Here is a 22,972-nt window from a genome sequence, read left to right on the forward strand (position 1 = left end):
AAATACAAAGCCCATATAGCTTTCCTAATTTCTTCAAGATTGCCTGTATTTTGCCTGATTGCAAGGCCATATCAATTCTGAATGTGGTCTATTAAGGAATCAGTCGCTCTTCCTTTGCCATGCAAGGTTTTCCCATCATCTAGTTTTTTCCCTTTCATAATTGATTTTAACCTTCTCAGCCTGGCACCCATTCTCTTCTGCACATGTCCTATACATTCAAGTTCCCATATGATTTGCTTTCCAAAACTTCTTTGAATGCTTTAGAGTCACCATCTCCCAGATACTTGACATAGCGAACATTATATCACTCTGAAGAGCGATGAAATTTTTTTTTCATTCCAGCAACCTCCGTACCACCACTACTATCATAATAATTAGCAACACAGTCATCACTATGTTCATTTTTCAGCCTGTCTATGCATCTACAGTATTTAGACATCAACAACCTTGCCAGTGTCAACACTAGTTGCTGTTACAACACAATTGTTGGAGGTGTGACCCTTTTTTTGCCACGTGCCATCAAAAGCTACTATGAGGTCACGACTACCATCATTTTCATTCACTGCTTCTTCCACAGCTACCTGCATTGACTTCTGTGCTACATCTTCAACTGCAGATCCTAGTGAATAGTTTTAAGCATCTAACTTTGAAGGTACACTTGGAAGATGTAGACCACCACATAGCATATCACCAGCTGCTTTTCCCTTACCAATTGCTTCTAATCCATAAACTAACGTAATAATTACACCACAAAGTTCAGTTTTCTTGTATCCATTATTTACAGTTACTGAAACAGAACTTGGAAACTTACAGCTGTACTTACAAACACTGCATATTAAATTAAACTGGACAGCCAGGCCAACATGGGATTCTACTTACAGAGAAACGTTTCCTTGACGTTTTTGCAGCACACACTGTTTTCAAGAGCTTCGCACAATATACTCGTATCAATGAGTTTAAAAACGTCTTTCCCTTTATCAAGTAAATTATATTTCTCCTCCAAATCTCTTAGTTTTTTGTGAAAAGCATTGTTTTCATTCGGAGTGCGGACGTTCGGCAAATCAGTAGTAAGTGGACTCACATTTTCCAGCAGTGATAATGAAGAACTGCTTTGCTTTGCTAATCAATCATCATTTCTTTTCTTTTGCCAGCTCACACGCTTTTTAAACACTTTTGCTCTAGCTCCAGGCATTTTCACTGCGAAAAATGAAGCACTAAAGACAAAATAACTCGACAACAACAACTTTCATATTGCACACTGTTTACAAACAATCCCGTCACAAAGCCAAAGAGTAACTTGAGGAACCCAGAGGGAAACATTTTCGGACAAATAGTGTATAAAGGGTCGCTGGAAAGCGGGATATTTGAATTCATGTCACATAAATGGACTGCCAAAAAGTTTATGGTCAGCCATGAGAGACGTGTATAACTAAAGCGCAATACCCGATCTCGCAAATCTATAAAAATAATATAGTTATAATTCTAGTAGAGCTTTGTATGTTACGTCATTTTAAAGAGGGCACTTGGCGGAACATAATACATCAATAAAACGAAAATCCATTTTTTAACCCAAAATCCGGTTCCGCATCCCCTTAACCATTCTGTTACATTCAGTTAATTCTCCTCTCCCCCCCCCCCCCCCCCCATTTCTGGCCTTTCGCCTTTCTCTTCTTTTTACAACTCTGTTACTTAGTTTCCAATCCATTCCAACAGAAAAAAACGACAGAAGAGCTAATAGGGCGGTTTAATGGTAATTTAATTGCAAAACGGAAATCTTAGAGATAAAATTGCCATTGTTAGCACATAAAACGAAAAATAGTGAGTGGTGCCATACAAGGTTATCATGCCTGGTAAACAATTTGACCTGATTGACTGTACAGTATGGTTCAAACTTAAATTTACGATGCTCACAATAATAAACTGTACTTTGTTCCATACAATGTAATGTACAAAAAAATTACACTAGGCAAGTATCGAACCTATGACCATATAAACAGTAACCATTAACATACCCGGGAGACTATTATCACTGTCACAATCTGGTCGCTTATATACAGTCTATCAAAAGGAATACAGTTATTACTGTTTCCTACAACCTACTTTTGATCGTAAGTCTAGTTTTATTCGAACAGATTTTAAAAATATTGTATCTCTTGTACTTTCGTAATTATTCTCCTAATGTCATAGAACAATTTGCAGACAAAATTTTATGGAATAGATCTGACAAAAATATAAAACATGAGTAACCATATAGGCACGTTTATCAATTCTATTTACTAAGGTACCGAGCATATATAATTGAATCCAGTGCTTTATTTCGTATTTAGCTTAAATTTGTTGAGATTTTTTGTTGCTAAATATCCGACATGTTCCGTTTGAAGCCGCTGATCAGTTTCAGCAGCGCATTAGACGGCTGAGTGCACTTCTTTAATATACATGGCTAAATATGCTGCAGAAGTCAATGTATCACCAGAAGCGCAGCGGGCCCAAAATGGCAGCCACTGGCAAGTTGGCCATACGTTCCCTATACAGAGCTTTACAGACTTCTTCCTGCTTCCATATCACTTCCTCCAGCGCATCGTATGCTTCTGCCAATAGTGTTGACAGCCAAAATGGAGCTCTGTCAACCGTGGACTACATAGCTTCCGAGTTGCACTGGCGGTCAAGAAAATCTGTCTGTCAACAGGCGCCAAACCATGCCACGGACACGCAGTCACAAACAAGCGATTTGACAGTTTAGAACAGTGCCTGCAGACAGCTCTTTCCAGCGTTCTAAATAGTACCTTACGACTTAGCAGTAGCTGTTTATGGAGATCTAGGACCAGTAAATGAGCGTGTGTATAATTACATTCAGTTACAAGGAAAATATCATGGACTGCCAAGAGACAGCAAAGTTATTTTGCTATCATTGTATTAGATATAAGACACCAAGTGCCACACATCAGATTGTACCGAAGTAAAGTACAATTTTAGAACAGGCTCTTAATAAATGTTATTTATTATTTCTTACTGCGTTGCTACATCTCTGATATAGTGCCGCCCTATCAAAGAAGTATTAGTTACGAAGTGTACAATCGCTACCTTGAACGAAATACAGCAGTTTTCTGGTACTGTTGATCTTTGGGCTGAGATGCAGAGGAACAGATAGATTCCGTCTTCCTAAATTTCTAAAAGGGTTGGACACTGTCCACTTTATTAGCTGCGAATCTACGGTATATTTCTCAAATACGCAAGTGGCTCGAGCAATACAGTATTTGTCTAACAAAACACAGTACAGAGGACGAATAATGTTCAACAGAAACGAAAATAACGTCCAGTTTACAACAAACAAGCGTGATGGAACCTCTAATGTTCTCAAAATACATAAACGATTTATCAGACATGATCAACCGCACTAAAACGTCGTTAGCTAACGATGCTGTTGTGTACATGAAAGTACCATAATTAGACGACCGTAAGGAATTGCAGAAATACCTAGACAAAATTTCCACTTGGTGTAATGCTTGGCAGCTCTCTTTAAATGTGGATATTAGTTGCAACAAAGACAAAGAAGTATCTGAAAAGATTAGGGGTGAACATCTTGAGCAAGTCAAATCGAGTAAGTACACTCTAGGACAAAACAAGAAACTACGAACCACGAGGGAGTTATCTAAATCGGTAGATGTGGTGTACATATACAAGCAAACAAATGGTTACAGTTTCAGAAAAAATGGATTTATCCAAGTGAAAGAGCTTCACAAATCGAGCAAGTCAATAACACGTTGGTCCACCTCTGGCCGTTATGAAAGCAGTTACTTGGCTTGGCGTTGATTGATAGAGTTGTTGGATGTTTTTGTGTGGCATATCGTTCCAGATTCTGTCCAGTTGGTGCGTTAAATCGTGAAACAGATCCGACACCTTGCTGGCCAAGGTAGTGTTTGGCAAGCACGAAGACAGACACTGGAAACTGTCGCCGTGTCCCGGCGGCCTTTTATCTTGCTGAAATGTAAGCCCAGGACGGCTTGCCATGAAGGGTAACAAAGCGGGGCGGGGCGTTGAAATACCGCAGACATACAGCTGTGCTGTAAGGGTGCAGCGGATGATAACCAAAAGGGCCCTGCTATGAAATGAAATGACATCCCAGACCATCCATCACTTCTGGCTGTTGGTTCGTATGGTGGGCGACTGCCAGTTGGTATCCCACTGCTGTCCAGGGCCTCTCCAGATAGGTCTTTGGTCGTCAGGGCTCAGTTCGCAGTGGAACTCATCACTGAAGATAATTCTACGCCAATTAATGAGATTCCAGGCCAAATGTGTCCGATACCATTGGAAATGGGTTTGTTGGTGTACAGAGGTCAAAGGCAGTCGATGCAAAGGGCGCTGTGTGCTCAACCCCCCCTCTGTGAGCCGCCTATCAGTAGTCCTTCTTGTCACTAAGGCACCAGTTGCACGTCGGATCGATGATAATGATGAATCCGAAGCTCTGAGTGCCTCTCTGACAATTCCTCGGATCTCGTTTCCTTATTGACGCTGTGCTCTGCCGTGGTTCACCCATTCCTGCCAAGTGACGTCGCTCCTATTCAAATATCGATCGATTCGCCGATTGCTCCAACCAACTTCTGTGAGCCCAACTACACGTCCTCTGTCAAATGCTGACATCTGCGTCCATTGTTCAGGCACCTGACTGCGAGCCATAGTTACTGTCCAGCTGAATACACGGAATGAGATTCGCAAAGAATTTATGCCTTGGCATCGACATGTTCCCTGTTTACTTTCTTTCCCAGCTGTGTGGTAGAATTGCACTGTAGCTTCATATACTCATCCATCGGCCGTTGAAGTTTACAATTTTGCCCTTTCCGTCGCTGATTGTATGAATATCAGTTTGTGACTAATTTGTACAACTCCGTAGTGCGTCTTTATTTTTCTGAAAGTGTATTTAGGAGAACAACAAAGAAACTATATTAAATGGAACGGCCAGGGAAAATCACTATTAGAGCAGATAAAGAATATTTGTTGGAAGGGTTCAAAAAATCGCATACAAGACGATAGTGCGACCAATTCTAGAGTATTGTTCCAGTGTTTGGTTTACATGAAACTGGAGGGGGGGGGGGGAATATACCGGTCCCAGACTGATTCAGCCAGGCAGATTAACGATAATCGTGTTCCGGCCAGGGTGGATGTAGTTATTAGATGGTTTCCCAAATCCCACTAGGTGAATACCGACTGGTACCAAAGACCCGCCTCGGTTACACAATTTACAAGTATTTAGAAAACTTGTGCTCCCTTTCACATGAACAACACTCCACGCAGATAACACACATTCCTTCCCGGCTTCCCATGTCAGAGGCGGGTGGGGGTGGTAGTGGGACGGAGACAGCAAGGGCATCCAACAACACCCTAAAACTAACCCTGCCATATACGTCCCAACAATGTTAGCCTTGAATCAATACAGGACAACACACAAGAAAAAGAAGATAGTGCGACAATTATGCTGCCGCCATCGTATATTTTGCATAGAGATCACAAGAACATGATAAAAGAGGCAGATAGACAATCACTCCGCTCTTACCTGATGCGTCAGCGAACAGTGCTACATTTACGTTTTTGAAGTAATAGCTGAACTCGGCTACTCTTTACAATGGCTCAGCCTGCTTAAATGGAAAAGAAAGGAAAGAGAAAAATGACTCTGAGAACTATGGGACTTAACTGCTGAGGTCATCAGGCCACCTAGAACTTTACTTAAACCTAACTAACCTAAGGACATCACACACATCCATGCCCGAGGCAGGATTCGAACCTGCGAGCGTAGCGGCCGCGCGGTTCCGGACTGTAGCGCCTAGAATCGCTCGGCCACTCCGACCGGCAAGGAAAGAGAAATCACTCGTTTCTAACATGTATGGGAATTGGATATACGTCCAAATCTCCATCTCTCCCCTGTCTCTGTCCATCTCCACCTCCTCCCTTTCTCTGTCCATCTCCTCCTCCTTCTCTCTCTCTGCCTGTCAGCTTCTCCCCCTCTCTCTGTCCATCTTCTCCTCCCCCCCCTTTCCTTCTCTCTCTCTCTCTCTCTCTCTCTCTCATCTTCTCCATCTTCTCCTGTCCCTTCTCTCTACCCATCTTCTCCTTTCCGGAGTCCATTTCCTCCCACGCCTCTGTCCATCTCCTCTTACCCCTCTCTCTGACCTTGAACTTTGCTTATTGTTATTGCAAAATCAAATTCAGTTGTGGTATTCTACTTATAAACCAGAAAACCATAAATACAACTTTCCTGTTTGCTAACAACGTTTCACTATTGTATGGACTGTATTCTGTACGTATTAAAAAGTATGTGTCTGAATCCTGTGTGTCTAAAATTATGCAGTAATGTGTAAAAGTTTGAACTAAATCGGAAAGCCGGCCGGGATGGCCCAGCGGTTCTAGGCGCTACAGTCTGGAACCACGCGACCGCTACGGTCGCAGGTTCGAGTCCTGCCTCGGGCATGGATGTGTGTGATGTCCTTAGGTTAGTTAGCTTTAAGTAGTTCTAAGTTATAGGTGACTGATGACCTCAGAAGTTAAGTCCCATAGTGCTCAGAACCGTTTGAACCATTTTTAAATCGGAAAGGTACATTTTGAGATTTTTTATAGCAATGTTTTCCCTTTGTGTGTATATATACCTAATACATCAAAAATTCAAAGCAACCGCTCAAGAACTTTCAGATATTAACGATTTTGAACAGACAAACATTTACATTATTATTTCTATAGATGTTGCCGACATCTCATATGATTTATTTATGATTGTTGAAGTATGATTATGGCGAGAGAAGCGTTATCAAACCATTTTAGAAGTATACTGTGAGTACCACATTTATTGCACAAATATATGCTTATGGATTTAAAACAACCGTATTTGGAAAGTCTGAGCCCTGAGAATGCTATATGTTATTATTACGAAAAGTCGAAGGAGCGGCGAAGCCATTAGGCCTGAGATGAATAATCTTTCTCCCCTATCGTTACATTTCGGGAGCGCCTTTTGTACTGCAGTAAACGCACAGAACGCTTACGTAAGTGACAGCATCGAGATTGGGTTAGCCTGTGAGCCTCATTTTCCTTCTTGTGAAGGCGTTTTGCGTGGAACGAAGTGCACTGAGGTGACAAAAGTCATGGGATACCTACTAATATCGCGTCAGGTTTTCTTTTGCCCGGCGTAGTGCAGCAGCTCGACGTGGCATGGACTCGAAAAGTAGTTGCAAGTCCCCTGCAGAAGTACTGAGCCACGCAGCCTCTACATCCGTCGTAACCGGAAGCGTTGCCAGTGCAGGAAGTTTGTGCACCAACTGACCTTTCGATTATGCCCCATAAATACTCGATGGGTCTCATGGCGGGCCATCTGGGTGACCAAATCATTAACTCGAATTGTCCAGAATGTTCTCCAAAGCACTTGAGGCTACTTGTGGCCCGGCGACATGGACCACTGTTATCCATGAAAATTACATCGCTGTTTGGGAAGGTAAAGTCCGTGAATGACTGCAAATACACTCCTGGAAATGGAAAAAAGAACACATTGACACCGGTGTGTCAGACCCACCATACTTGCTCCGGACACTGCGAGAGGGCTGTACAAGCAATGATCACACGCACGGCACAGCGGACACACCAGGAACCGCGGTGTTGGCCGTCGAATGGCGCTAGCTGCGCAGCATTTGTGCACCGCCGCCGTCAGTGTCAGCCAGTTTGCCGTGGCATACGGAGCTCCATCGCAGTCTTTAACACTGGTAGCATGCCGCGACAGCGTGGACGTGAACCGTATGTGCAGTTGACGGACTTTGAGCGAGGGCGTATAGTGGGCATGCGGGAGGCCGGGTGGACGTACCGCCGAATTGCTCAACACGTGGGGCGTGAGGTCTCCACAGTACATCGATGTTGTCGCCAGTGGTCGGCGGAAGGTGCACGTGCCCGTCGACCTGGGACCGGACCGCAGCGACGCACGGATGCACGCCAAGACCGTAGGATCCTACGCAGTGCCGTAGGGGACCGCACCGCCACTTCCCAGCAAATTAGGGACACTGTTGCTCCTGGGGTATCGGCGAGGACCATTCGCAACCGTCTCCATGAAGCTGGGCTACGGTCCCGCACACCGTTAGGCCGTCTTCCGCTCACGCCCCAACATCGTGCAGCCCGCCTCCAGTGGTGTCGCGACAGGCGTGAATAGAGGGACGAATGGAGACGTGTCGTCTTCAGCGATGAGAGTCGCTTCTGCCTTGGTGCCAATGATGGTCGTATGCGTGTTTGGCGCCGTGCAGGTGAGCGCCACAATCAGGACTGCATACGACCGAGGCACACAGGGCCAACACCCGGCATCATGGTGTGGGGAGCGATCTCCTACACTGGCCGTACACCACTGGTGATCGTTGAGGGGACACTGAATAGTGCACGGTACATCCAAACCGTCATCGAACCCATCGTTCTACCATTCCTAGACTGGCAAGGGAACTTGCTGTTCCAACAGGACAATGCACGTCCGCATGTATCCTGTGCCACCCAACGTGCTCTAGAAGGTGTAAGTCAACTACCCTGGCCAGCAAGATCTCCGGATCTGTCCCCAATTGAGCGTGTTTGGGACTGGATGAAGCGTCGTCTCACGCGGTCTGCACGTCCAGCACGAACGCTGGTCCAACTGAGGCGCCAGGTGGAAATGGCATGGCAAGCCGTCCCACAGGACTACATCCAGCATCTCTACGATCGTCTCCATGGGAGAATAGCAGCCTGCATTGCTGCGAAAGGTGGATATACACTGTACTAGTGCCGACATTGTGCATGCTCTGTTGCCTGTGTCTATGTGCCTGTGGTTCTGTCAGTGTGATCATGTGATGTATCTGACCCCAGGAATGTGTCAATAAAGTTTCCCCTTCCTGGGACAATGAATTCACGGTGTTCTTATTTCAATTTCCAGGAGTGTAGTTTCCAAGCAGCTGAACATTCCCAGTGATCGGTTCAATATGAGGACCCACTCGACTACATGTAAACACAGCCCACACCTTTATGCAGCCATCACCAGTTTTCGCAGTGCCTTGTCGATGGTTTCGTGGGGTCTGCGCCACACTCGAGCCCTACCATCAGCTCCTAGCAACTGAAATGAGGACTCATCTGACCAAGCCACGGTCTTCCGGTCGTCTAGGGTCCAACCGATATGGTCACGAGCCCAGCAGGGGAGCTGCAGGCGATGTCGTGCTGTTAGCAAAGACCCTCTCGTCGGTCGTCTGTTGCCATAGCTCATTATCGCCAGATTTTGCCGCACTGTCCTAACGGATACGTTCGTCGTACGTCCCACATTGATTTCTGCTATTCACTCAGTGTTGCTTGCCTGTTAGCATTTACAAAGCTACGCAAACGCTGCTGCTCTCGGTCGTTAAGTGAAGGCCGTTGGCTCTCTCTTAGCACTATGGGACTTAACTTCTATGGTCATAAGTCCCCTAGAACTTAGAACTACTTAAACCTAACTAACCTGAGGACATCACACACACCCATTCCCGAGGCAGGATTCGAACCTGCGACCGCAGCGGTCGCGCGGTTCCAGACTGTAGCGCCTTTAACCGCTTGGCCACCCCGGCCGGCTAAGAAGGCCGTTGGCCAATAAGTTGTCCGTGTTGAGAGGTAATGCCCGAAATTTGGTATTTTCAGCACGCTCTTGACACTGTGGATATCAGAATACTGAATTCCCTAATGATTTCCGAAGTGGAATGTCCTATGCGTCTCGCTGCTACTACCATTCCGAACTCAATGTCTGTTAATCCCCGCCGTGCGACCATAATCATGTCGGATACCTTTTCACAGACTCACATGAGTACAAAGGACAGCTTCGACTATTCACTGTCCTTCCATACGTTGTGTACGCGATACTCCGCCATCTGTATTTGTTCATATCGCTATCATATGACTTTTTTCTCTCACCAGTGTATGCTGCAGACGTCTGTCCCCTGTAGTTGAGTGGCTTTCACCGAACAATGTAGAACAAAATGAGATTAAAAAAAAGTGGTCAGCGTGACAGAATGTCAATCCTAAGGGCCCGGGTTCGATTCCCGGCTGGGTCGGGGATTTTTCTCCGCTTAGGAACTGGGTGTTATGTTATTCTAATCATCATCATTTCATCCCAAGTCACCGAAGTGGCGTCAAATCGAAAGACTTGCACCCGGCGAACGGTCTACCCGACGGGAGGTCCTAGTCACCCGACAGTTACATTTATACTGCAGACAGACTAACCTCTGTGAATTAACCAGCTACCAGCGGTTAAGTGAGGTCATGTAGTGCTGCGTTCTTCAAGATTTTAAATATTGTTTGCTAACATTGGTACGACATACAGAAGAAGGCAATAATTAGCACTTCTGCATTACTGAGTGAACTCATGCAAATTCTAGCCGTGGATGCCAGACGGTTCCAGGCTAAATATGGTGTTGCGACAATTATACCGCATCGCTTCAACCATTCTTCTCAAAGGCAGACATATAGGATCTTTCATCTATCTAATTAATAAGGCACGTGAAGGATCTGCCAAGTATTTTTGCACCCATTTCTGAACTGCTCTACTTCTGTCAAGGCAAGCTACAGATCATTTATTTCATTATTCATGTAAAAGAAAACCAGACTTGCGTTAAAGCCGGCCGCTGTGGCCGAGCGGTTCTAGGCGCATCAGTCTGGAACCGTGCGACCGCTACGGTCGCAGGTTCGAATGCTGCTGTGTGTGTTGTCCTTTGGATACTTAGGTTAAAGTAGTTCTAAATTCTAGGGGACTGATGACCTCAGATGTTAAGTCCCATAGTGCTCAGAGCCATTTGAACCATTTGAACTTGGGTTAACAAAAATTGTTATGAAGAATACACTGACGAAAAAACAAACCGCCTGGCCAAGAAAGAGTTGTGCGACTTAAACGGAGGTTTTTAGACCTGTTTCTACATCTCAAAGATGATGTTTATTCAAATTTCGCACCGGTCACCTAAGAGTGGCGCTACTAGGATGCAAATCATGTTTGCTTTAAGTATACGTTACAACGGCCATGAGCGTTAGATTCGTTTGAGATCGGACGTGGGCAGTTGATATTAATCAACTATGCTTTTAATGTGACAAAGACGCCATTATCACCACCTCACTGAGTTTGAACAAAGTCATGTAATACGTTTCTTGTGTGATATTGCAGACAGCCTTGGCAAGAATGAAGCGACTGTACATGATTGGGGTGACCGGTGGTCACGAGAATGCTCCGTCTCGAGAAGACCAGGCTCCGACAACCACGTGGCACTACTGAGAGGGAAGACCATTACGTCCGGAGCATGGATGTGGCACATTGTACTGGTGCTTCAGCAGCAATTTGAGCAGCATTTGGCGCCACAGTGACTCAAAAAACTGTTAAAAATCCGTTACTTCACGAACGGCTCCTAGCCATGCGCTCTGTAGCGTGAATTCCACTGACACCAAACCACTGCCATTTGCGACCAGTGGTGTCAATCTAGAGCTCACTGTCGGGCAGGGTGAAGATCTGTTGCGTTTTCTGGTGAAAGATGGTTCTGCCTCGGTGCCAGTGATGTCTATGTGTTGGTTAGAAGTAGGCCAGTTGGGGCAAAGACACAGTGGATCTATACCTGGTGTCATGCTTTGGGGTGCGATTACGTACGACAGAAGGAGTACTCTCGCAGTTATTCCACGTACCGTGACTGCAAATTTGTACGATCTAGTGATTCGACCTGTTGATCTTCCATTCATGAACAGCATTCCCGGGGACGTCTTCCAGCAGGATAACGCTCGACCACATAGCGCTGTTTTAACCCAACATGTTTTACAGAGTGTCGACATGTTGCCTTGGCCAGCTCGATCGCTCGATGTGTCTCCAATCGAGCACATATGGGGCATCATCGGATGATACCTCCAGCGTCATCCATAACCAACATTAGCCGTCAGTGTATCGACCGACCAAGTGCAACAGGCATTGGACTCCACTCCACAAACTGACATACGGCTCACAATGCATGCTCGTTTGCATGCTTGCATTCAACATTCTGTCGGTAACACTTGTTACTAATGTAGCAGCATTTCACATTTGCAATGGCTTATCTCGCTCTTACATTACTCAGTGACCTTGCAGTGACTATGGCCTCCCATCGGGTAGACCGCCCGCCTGGTGCAAATCTTTCGATTTGACGCCACTTCGGCGACTTGGGCATCGATGAGGATGAAATGATGATGAGGAGGAGGAGGAGGACAACACAGTACCCAGTCCCTGAGCGAAGAAAATCTCCGACCCAGCCGCGAATCGAACCCGGGCCCTTAGGATTGACATTCCGTCGCACTGACCACTCAGCTACGTGGGCGGACAATCTTGCAGTGTTAATCACTTAAATATGTCTCCTAGACTTAATGTATTTTCGTAATTCTATTTTAATTATTGTTTGCTATTGTCATTTTTTTCTATCACTGTATTTTTGGTTCAATACACTGACAGTTAATTCTAACAAGTGTTACCATCTTATGTAAGGTGCCTATCATTACTTCATTTAAATTCTATCTTAAAAATTACTATTTAGTGTGTGGAAAAGTAACAACAGTTAACTGAATATTTGAAATGGTTATTAAAGTAAGGAAGTAGAGACTCACAACTATGACGAGTCGCATTGTAACACACCTTGCTTAAATTTTGCTTCAGATAATTTGCCAGAAGTCTCAAGAATAAAGTAACTTCAGTCTAATAACAATTACTGACTTCAATTTTTCCTTGCAAAGTTCATAAAGCAATGTCTGAGAAGGCAGTCATTTAAGATTTTGTTAGTTTCGTTCTGGTTCAAAAAGCAATAACTAAATTTATTAAACTGTAAATTCATAAATAAGGAGACTTGCTTTCAAAATTTGTCTCTTCAGAACGTGGCGACCGTTATTAGCGAGTAGAATTATTTGTTTCCTGGAATAAATTTCTCAAGGTTATTTAGCACTGGTTCGTGTCTCAGTGATTACACTTTGCTTTAGCGAAAACATTTCTTGTCAGAACGATAAATAAAGGTGAGACTGAAGCGTATAATTTGTTTCTGGCTACAGCTACTCCCTAGTTTGTCCACTAATCGCTCCTGCAGCAGTCTGGTCGCTTAATTGATAATCGGAGTCGTACAAAAGCGGTTAACATTAGTAACACAATTCCGTTTATTCTAAAATAGAGTTCAAAGAGTTAGTATTATTGTTTTCATCAACGAGTCCGAGGTCACATGTTACTAAAGACAGCCGTGGTTGTAAAAAGGTCAGGCACCTTAGGTGGCATGGCCAATCATTCGCAGTAAATAATAAAAGATGATTAGAAAACAATATGTTTAAGAGTAGAAAAGAGCGTGCAGATCCGTTACAAATGCACAAATGGAATAAGAATCGGTAGTATTGGTGCTATGTACCCTTCGCCTTGCGGTATACATAACATGTAAATGTAGATACTGATCTCACTAACGGCATTGACGAGTCTATGCCACACACACTCTGTTTGGTGGAATATTGTTTTAGATTAGAGGATGCACCTGTGACCTAGTTTTCGCAGTGCTACTTATCGAGGACGAATTACGTGGTACACAGTTTAACACTTGCGATAAGGTTTTCCGTTCCTACATATTTTTTCCTGGGAGTGCGCGGAAAATTACCATACCTAACTACACCTCTTGCGTAGGCTGTCTGTTGTGGTTTCAGGTGCAGTTCCAAGCAAATAGTGTTACCTGTACAAACATTAGGACTGCTAGACGAGAATTTAGAAAAGTAAAAGAACACGTAAAAGCAGCGTGCTGCTTCATCTTGATAAATCCGTCTAGTGACTGGTGCTGTCTTAGTGAACATTTGTGACGTTGAAATATCTCTCTAATTCCAGGCTCTCCTCTTTCTGTCGAAAACCCTACAGTAGGTGTTCACACATGGTAGGTACTCAACCTTCCTGCATCTAGCATTAAATGGTTACTGTATTCCTGTAGTCACGTCATAACATTAAACTAACAAGGTGAAGGTTTCGGGTGCGGCCTACTGATTCGGCTCACATCTGGCAGGTCGCTTCTAAGGCTAAGATTTTTTGAGCAAACCACCCCTAAAGTTGAAGACGGGACCGATAGATAATTGCGAATTGAGCATTTATCATCAACATATATGCGATTTCCTAAAAATCGACACAAGTAACTATTGCGACTGCCGCTTAACGTGTGCGCTGTTCAATGAAAGCGCCACTGGGGCAGCGACCGAAGTATCTCGCTGGGGAGTAGAGAACATGTGTTTGCTTCTCATATGTCCGCAGCACGTGGCCTCAACGTCGCGGTCTCGCTTCCCAAACACGAGGTCCCGGGTTTGATTCCCGGTGGGGTCAGGGATTTTCAACTGCCTCGAGATGACTGGGTGTTTATGTTGTCCTCATCATTTCATCATCATTCATAAAAGTGACGAGACTGGGCTGAGCAAAGCTTGGGAATTTGTACGGGCATTGATAACCGCGCAGTTGAGCGCCCCACAAATCAAACATCATTAGCTTCTCATATGTGATTAGGTTTTCTTTATTCGTATTTTTCCGCATCGAAATTGGTAGTCGTAGGAGGATTAATAAAGGACATAAAGCAATGAGGAATGAAAGTCAACAAAGTAGACAAATAAATTTCTCAAGCGACTTGGATTAGTAAAGAATTAAAATTGTTGGCCACGTTGCATGAAAACAGTTACTAGTAAGACTGCTGCGAAGACAAGCACTGTGTTAGAATGGCGGTTATCGCTGAAACATCTGGTATTCGGCCATATCGGTTTTTCCGGTGCCAGTTTCGCCTGACTGTTCGCTCAAAATTAGCGGTTTCTAAAATAACGGATTTTCGGGTTTTTATTCCTGTTATTTCCTTTAATAAACGTAGACATCGAACAAAGACTCTCTCAATTTCAAGTTACATAGAATCAAGATAGTAAATTAAATAGAAAGATACAGGGAAACGTAGTCCATTCACCGTTCGGTGCTTTTCTCGAAAAGTGATAAGTGCTTGAATACACAAAACTCACCATTACTCTCTTATTGTTCTAATTTTTGAAACTCTTCTCAAAAATCATGTTGCAATCGGGGATCATAACACTATTTGGGCATTACGAATAGTCGCTACTGAAAGGTGAAAACTGAGGTTGATCTTTCTTCTTTCTTTTGCTTGTGCCTTTTTCCCGCAACGACGCAGCGTCGGCATGGTTAATCGGATTTGGCAAGGTTAATTTAAGGGTGGCTGGGTGCCCTTCCTGCCGCCACCCATTCTGTGATTAATTTTTGCTCATATATGTGTTAGGAGAGAACTTTACAATATCTTGGGATTAATATGGCCCATTATTTCATTTCCCATGAACCATGGGCCTTGCCGTTGGTGGAGAGGTTTGCGTGCCTTAGCGATACGGATAGCCGTACCGTAGGTGCAACCACAACGGAGGGGTATCTGTTGAGAGGCCAGACAAATATGTGGTTCCTGAAGAGGGGCAGCAGCCTTTTCAGTAGTTGCAGGGGCAACAGTCTGGATGATTGACTGATCTGGCCTTGTAAACAAACCAAAACGACCTAGCTGTGCTGGTACTGCGAACGGCTGAACACAAGGGGAAACTACAGCCGTAATTTTTCCCGAGGGTATGCAGCTTTATTGTATGATTAAATGATGATGGCGTCCTCTTGGGTAAAATATTTCGGAGGTAAATTAGTCCTCCATTCGGATCTCCGGTCGGGGACTACTCAGGAGGTCGTTGTTATCAGGAGAAAGAAAACTGGCGTTCTACGGATCGGAGCGTGGAATGTCAGATCACTTAATCGGGCAGGTAGGTTAGGAAATTTAAAAAGGGAAATGGACAGGTTAATGTTAGTTATAGTGGGAATTAGTGAAGTTCGGTGGCAGGAGGAACAAGACTTTTGGTCAGGTAAATACAGGGTTATAAATACAAAATCAAATAGGGGTAATGCAGGACTAGGTTTAATAATGAATAGGAAAATATGAATGCGAGTAAGCTACTACAAACAGCATAGTGAACGCATTATTCTGTCCAAGATAGATACGAAGCCCACGCCTACCACAGTAGTACAAGTTTATGTGCCAACTAGCTCTGCAGATGACGAAGATATTGATGAAATATATGACGAGATAAAAGAAATTATTCAGATAGTGAAGGGAGACGAAAATTTAATAGTCATGGGTGACTGGAACTCGATAGTTAGATAAGGAAGAGAAGGAAACGTAGTAGGTGAATTAGAAATGGGAGTAAGGAATGAAAGAGGAAGCCGCCTGGTAGAATTTTGCATAGAGCTTAATTTAATCATAGCTAACACTTGGTTCAAGACTCATGCAAGAAGGTTGTATACATGGAAGAATCCTGGAGATACTGGAAGGTCTCAGATTATATAATGGTAAGACAGAGATTCAGGAACCAGGTTTTAAATTGTAAGACGTTTCCAGGGGCAGTTTTGGACTCTGACCACAATCTATTGGTTATGAACTGTAGATTAAAACTGAAGAAACTGTGAAAAGGTGGGAATTAGAGGAAATGGATAAACTGAAGGAACCAGAGGTTGTAGAGAGTTTCAGGAAAAGCATTAGGGAACGATTGACAAGAATTGGGGAAAGAAATACAGTAGAAGAAGAATGGGTAGCTTTGGAAGATGAAGTAGTGAAGGCAGCATGGCTGTTCAAGGAAAGCGCCACTGGGGCAGCGACCGAAGTATCTCGCTGGGGAGTAGAGAACCTGTGTTTGCTTCTCATATGTGATCAGCAGGTTTTCTTTATTCGTATTTTTCAGCATCGAAATTGGTAGTTTTGGGAGGATTAATAAAGGGCGTAAAGCAATGAGGTATGAAAGTCAACAAAGCAGACAAATAAATTTCTCAAACGACTTGGATTAGTAAAGAATTAAAATTGTTGGCCACGTTGTATGAAAACAGTTACTAGTAAGACTGCTGCGAAGACAAGCACTGTTAGAATGGCGGTTATCGCTGAAACATCTGGTATTCGGCCATATCGGTTTTTCCGATGCCAGTTTCGCCTGACTGATAAAACCGCTCAAAATTACCGGTTTCTGAAATAACGGATTTTCGGATTTTTATTCCTGTTATTTCCTTTAATAAACGTAGACATCGAACAAAGACTCTCTCAGTTTCAAGTTACATAGAATCAAAGTAGTAAATTAAACATAAAAAGAAAGGGAAACGTAGTCCATTCACCGTTCGCTGCTTTTCTCGAAAAGTGATAAGTGATTGGATATACAAAAAATCACCAGTATTCTCTTATTACTTAATTTTTACAAAGAGTTTATTTACAAAAGGAAAAATTTTAGCACTGCAGCTATCGATAATAGATATTTCGTTTTTTCTTTACTCGGTTGTTAGTAAAAAATAAAAAAAAACACGTTTTATAACCAGCACCAAACAAATCCCGAAAAATACCAGTTATACAGATCTAAAATACAAGTATCGCTTTTAATCGATCGGTTTTTCCCATTCCTATAATGTATGCACGTTATCGCACATGGGAGAAAAATAAACCCCTCTCGCAGTTGGCGGTATACATAATCTAAGGATTTGTAGAGAGAACTCTGTTTCAGCGAGGAACGCCGCTCGGAGTGGAAGCGCGATTAGAGGCGCCATGTCACTGACTGCGAGGCCACTCCCGTCGAAGGTTCGAGTCCTCCCTCGGGCATCGGTGTGTGTGTTGTTCTTAGCATAAGTTAGTTTAAGTAGTGTGTAAGTGTAGGCACCGATGACCTCAGCAGTTTGGTCACTTAGAAATTCAAATACTTTTTCCAGCGAGGAACACTTCGTCTAGGGTTTCTGAGACACTTCGTCTAGGGTTTCTGAGCAGCACAGTTTGTCTGGAGATCTTGACAAGAAGATCTTCATCGCAGACGTAGAGAAGGAACTTTGCCGCAATTAGCAACTGATGTGTTGGAGAGACCAGGGGATCATGGCACTCGCAACTTTCTGCTGCGCAGTCTGCAGGGTAAGGTCAAACGGATTCCACCAATCTTACAGTTTCCTTGAGACGCTGAGGATTGATTCACGTCTCTGTCAGTGATGCAGTTTGCATATAGTAGTAGATTTCCATGCCTCTGGCGCAGTAAAGTGATCAAATTTGTCTTTCCGTAACTGATTTGTAAGAGACCAGTCTTTTCTATTCGCCTAACCTATCCGATTTTTAGCAGGTCATCTAGATTTTAGACCGTAACTATTTGATGTTCAGCCTCTCTTACTTTTCGAGTTCCATGTATTTTTCAACCTTGAGCAAATTCTGTGATTAATTTTTGCTCATATATGTGTCAGGAGAGAACTTTAAAACATTTTGGGATTAATATGGGCCATTATTTCATTTCATAGATGATCCAGTTTTTATTACCTGCTTTGAGGTGCAACGCCCATGTCTTATATTTGCTAAGGCCATCCATTTCCTATCATTAATCTGTTGCGCTCCAGTTGCTATTAAACAGTATGAACCCATGGGAAGCGATCTGACTATAGATCGGTCCAGCCAATGAGGATCAGTTGACGCCTTACAGTATCCACACGTCAATCGTGAGTAGTGTTGTGAATGTCAAACTGATAAATACCGACCTTTATGGTAGAATTGTCGAATATAGTGGTGAAATTTGTAAATTCAAACATTCTGACGGAAACGTCATTGCAATTAGTGTTACCCATGCCAGTTTTGGTGTAAGAAGAACGCGGATTATTTAATTTCCATTTGAAGCCACAATTGCAGGAATATCGTCTTACACGGAAGTGACCAGTAATATTCCAGAAAAGCGGTGGAACTCATAAGTTACCGTACTGAATGGCATCAGACAACTAAAAGTAGACCTACAGAAACATATTCCACTTTACATTAATGTTTTTGGTTACAGTGAAGGACAGCCCCGCAAGTGCGCAGGGTGTGGCTCAACGGGTTAAGTGGATGCCCAATGTACATATGTTGCGTGACAGTTTGGGAATAAACTGCCATGTAACATCCTCCGTGCAGTCCCAGTCTCTCTTCATGTAGTTTTCATATTTTCCGACACATGAAGAAAGACATTCGCGGCCGTCGATTTGCATCTGACGAAGAAATGCACACCGGGCTTCAGTCAAGGTTCTGTATGCAACCACAAACATTTTTTCAGGAAGTCACTGACTGTCTTGTGTCACTGCGTGATAAATGTAATAACAGTTAGGGCGGTCACTTTTGAAACAGTAAACAGTTACTTACTTTTTTCCGTGTGTTTCGTTTTCATTAGACTGCCCCTTCCACTATTCCTACTAGGAAACCACGCAGTGCTTCGCAACTGCTAAATATGTGTGGCAATTGGATATATGTCCTAATGAGTGTTATCCCAGTCAATTGTTTCACGACGAAAATTTCGGCTCCTCGTCGCGACTTCGCCCACTGATTGTATGGTAGACGAAATTATAATAAATCACATAGAATATGAATGAAAATTACTTATTGCTTTTAGTTTTTTTTTGTTTTTTAATTTTTTTGTACACAGTACAGTTACCATACTTTAGAACGTACAACATTTTTCGTTTTGTTTGAATACTGTGTGGTAAGAGTATGAACAGGTTTTCTGAACTACCATTTCGTGGAAGGACAACGTTCAACTGACCACTCTTATCCTAAATCAATTCCAGCGTATTTCAATATCTGGTCTCAAGCTTTGTTTACTGCTATTGCCAACGAAACATTGACTAGGAAATGAACTTAACTAAAATGAAGGGGTGAATCGACCTCTCTAGCTGCTGGAAGGGTACTGGCTTCATTGACATTACTCCGCGTAGTTTTAATCTGCGAATGTGTATCATTACAAAGTTTTACATGATTCAGTCTGTGTCGTAGCATTCTAATCACAACCTATAAATAAAACTTTCCTGTTTTCAGTTAAAACCGACTACGAAGGAGGAAATAAAACCGCACATTGTTGTGTACACAATATTTGTTTTAAGTTATAAATGTGGAAGAACAATAATATGTATCAGGAACAATTTGTCTAATGGTTTGAGTGACTTGCTGTAGAAGTTAAAACTAAGCGCGAGAAAGAGAACTAAACCGTACATTTTCACAGCGTAGCACAGCGCAGCACTTTTTTCTTACAGTCAGTCTTAACACGAAAGATGTACGTTGTTATTTACAAAAATAAATAGCTTATTTCCGTTCGAATGTTAATCAGAGTATTGTGTAAAAATTTGAAGAACTTATCAAACGTTTCTTCTTTAAATATTAATATAGATGCAGATAAGATTACCTATTGACAATATTACACTCCTCGTAACTATATTATTTAAAGGATTCAAATATTCTGCATGTCTCCCAAAAATCTTTGTTTCCTTTATATCGATAGCCACTGCTGCGTAGAGGATTGAAAAAATAAAACTAACCCAGAAAATACTTCATGCACCTTAGAGGTATGCAACCCAACTTACTTCCTCACGTGCGTATATGTAAGCTGGCTTGTCTGTTTTAAGGCGCATGAAATATTTTCTGGGGTTGCTCATCATGTATATAGACGTTTTGATGAGAAGTATAAAGTTGTGACTCTGGTTTAGTTTGGCTGATTCGAATCGTGGTGGTGGAAGACACTTTCACCACAACCATTGGGCCGGTTAGCGAGGAGACGTGAAGTTCCTGATCGACAGATTTTTCGCCAATCTTCTGTGTTAAATTCCTTACCATTCCACAGCGTCTCACGGAGTGAGGGCATGAGACGTCGTCTATGGTAATCACCGGCTGGGGATGTTAAACTCGGTAGCCCGCTTAGTGCTGTTCAAAAATAGGAGGCTGGGCTTCACGCTGTCCATTTTCTCCCAGTCTTACCACCATCCTAAGCACATTTCTATTATACTCAACAGATACTCAAAAGATGGAACCCTCACTCACTGTGAGGAAAGAAGAAAATAGTTTCCGATTAGGTGACTGAACCTGTCCTTCGGGATAACCCAGCCAACAATATCACCTGACACTTACTTTTGTTTCTCCTGTGCTATTTCTTCTTTGTGTACGTAACTACACTTTACCACACATTCCAATAACTCATCTATTGAAGAGCTAAGGGACTTCGACAGTGTTCTTTCTACGCCTATTCTGTCTAGTTCGATTAAGCGTTCCTACCATATCCCCGAATACTGATTATTCCTTCTGGGACATTGACGATAAATACTGCACACGACAGCTTCATGTATCATTTTGATCAATAAATTACAAATTGTATAAACTTTATAAAAATTGAAAATAAAACAAAATCTATATTTTACTGTTCATTGGTTTGAACATGGCGTGTAATAAAGAACAGATTTTATTTGGTCTTCATAAATTATTAGAATTGCATAAAATAATAATGAGAAATGAAAGGGAAAGTGCTACAATTAAGAGTCGAGAAAATATCACTTTCTAAGAAGTGTCTTTTTATCATAATTTTACTCTGCATTTCCGTGCTCGGAATGGATCAAATTCTTTGATTATGTCACTAAAGTCAAGTTTAGCAGCTATAACGTAATTAGTCGATAAGGCAGGTAAATTTGACAGTCATTCACCCGTGTTCGACCTGACACATCTTTTTAACAGTTTCTGTTCGCTGAAACTTCAGCTCTCAAGATGTTGCTCATCTCTTTTAAGAAGCTACTGGGAAGAAGCGACATTGTAGAACTGGCACTGTGACAGCGGTATGCGTTTAAGTCGCTGACCGAGCAAAAGGCTTCTTCTCATAGACAGAAGACAGGAACACGAGAGGAGGGAGAACTTACGTACCTCTACCGGTTAATTCTTAAACGTTCTTTCGTTCTGGTTTCTTTGTCAGTTTTTGTGCCCCTTATGTGCCTGCGCAATTGGTAGGGACTTATCTAATCACCACTTCGGTCCCGCCGCTTCTTCTCTGGTTTGCTACGTTCGAGTTCCTGGGATGTCGGTATTACGACCCGGATAAAAGAGTATTGGGAATGGTGGAACTAGGGCACTCACAAGCAGACCACACGATAATCTTATTTTTATTATTTTTTACATTTAAGGTACATCAAGTTCAGAACTCGAATATTGACCATCCAAAGCCGTATGATACAACTCTCAAAAATTCTAGAGAAAATCAACTTTGAACTTGTCCGAGGAAATTTTAATCACTAAAATGAAGATGGTTTTAACGACTAGATGTATGACTCACTGTGTAGCGTTGGGGAACGGTAATCGGATAATCAATGAATCACTGGTTCGACTCTTTCTAACTCTTGCTATGGTCTTTTTTCCTTCCAAATTACATTTTGCATACAAACTTTCACTTTTCATTGCAAATAAAAATTCTTAATTTACAAAAATTTGTTAATAAGTTTTTAATTTTTAAAAATTTAAACATTCTTTTATAACATATCGATAATTAAGGATTTACGTTTACAATGCATGCGATATGTTATTAGAAAGAAGAAGAAAGGTGATTAAAGATGCGTTAATTATTATATATTTGTTAAATTATACGTTTAAAAGAAGTAGGTATTCGAACAGAGCAAAATATGAAACAGAGACACCATAGTGAGATTGGAACCAGAGATTCATTGGTTACCCGTTTACCATCTTCAGAACTTCCGAGTGAGCCATCCAGCCGCTTCTGAAAATGATCTTAACTTCGAAGTCTATTTTCTAAAGAATTTTTTGGAGTTGAATCTATCTGCTTTGTGTTATTGATATGTGTCATACGCGTCATGTACCATAAATATAAAAAAAATTATAAAAATCTGGTTGTGGGTGATCTTCATTTCATTGAATGGCTTCAGACCACAGGAGCACCCTCAGTTACTCCAGCGCCTGCATCTCGGTACAAGAATTTCTAATAACAATAACATGGACCTTTAGAAAACTAATTGATTCACGTAATTTTCTTTCGGCGACAAACTGCAGAAATTTTAGATTCGACAAAAGTTTAGTGGAGCTACAACAGGAGTTAAATAACATCAAATTGGATATGCTAGTGTTATCAGTAGCGTCGCGAAAACAGGGTCGAATGGAATCAAAAT

The 22,972-nt window shown here is 42.5% G+C and overlaps 1 protein-coding gene and 1 long non-coding RNA gene across 2 annotated transcripts in view; one reads left to right on the top strand and one right to left on the bottom strand.

Moving 5' to 3' along the window:
• The window catches only part of LOC126100961 (uncharacterized), a 239,951-nt gene that overhangs the window by 215,650 nt on the left and 1,329 nt on the right, over window positions 1-22,972 (bottom strand). The window lies entirely within an intron of this gene.
• On the top strand, window positions 13,769-19,194 carry LOC126100962 (uncharacterized). The gene is made up of 2 exons (XR_007522236.1): window positions 13,769-13,889; window positions 18,850-19,194. It is a non-coding gene; the product is annotated as an uncharacterized LOC126100962 (long non-coding RNA).

Source organism: Schistocerca cancellata, chromosome 9 (assembly GCF_023864275.1).
Source record: "Schistocerca cancellata isolate TAMUIC-IGC-003103 chromosome 9, iqSchCanc2.1, whole genome shotgun sequence".
In the NCBI taxonomy this organism is placed as follows: domain Eukaryota; kingdom Metazoa; phylum Arthropoda; class Insecta; order Orthoptera; family Acrididae; genus Schistocerca; species Schistocerca cancellata.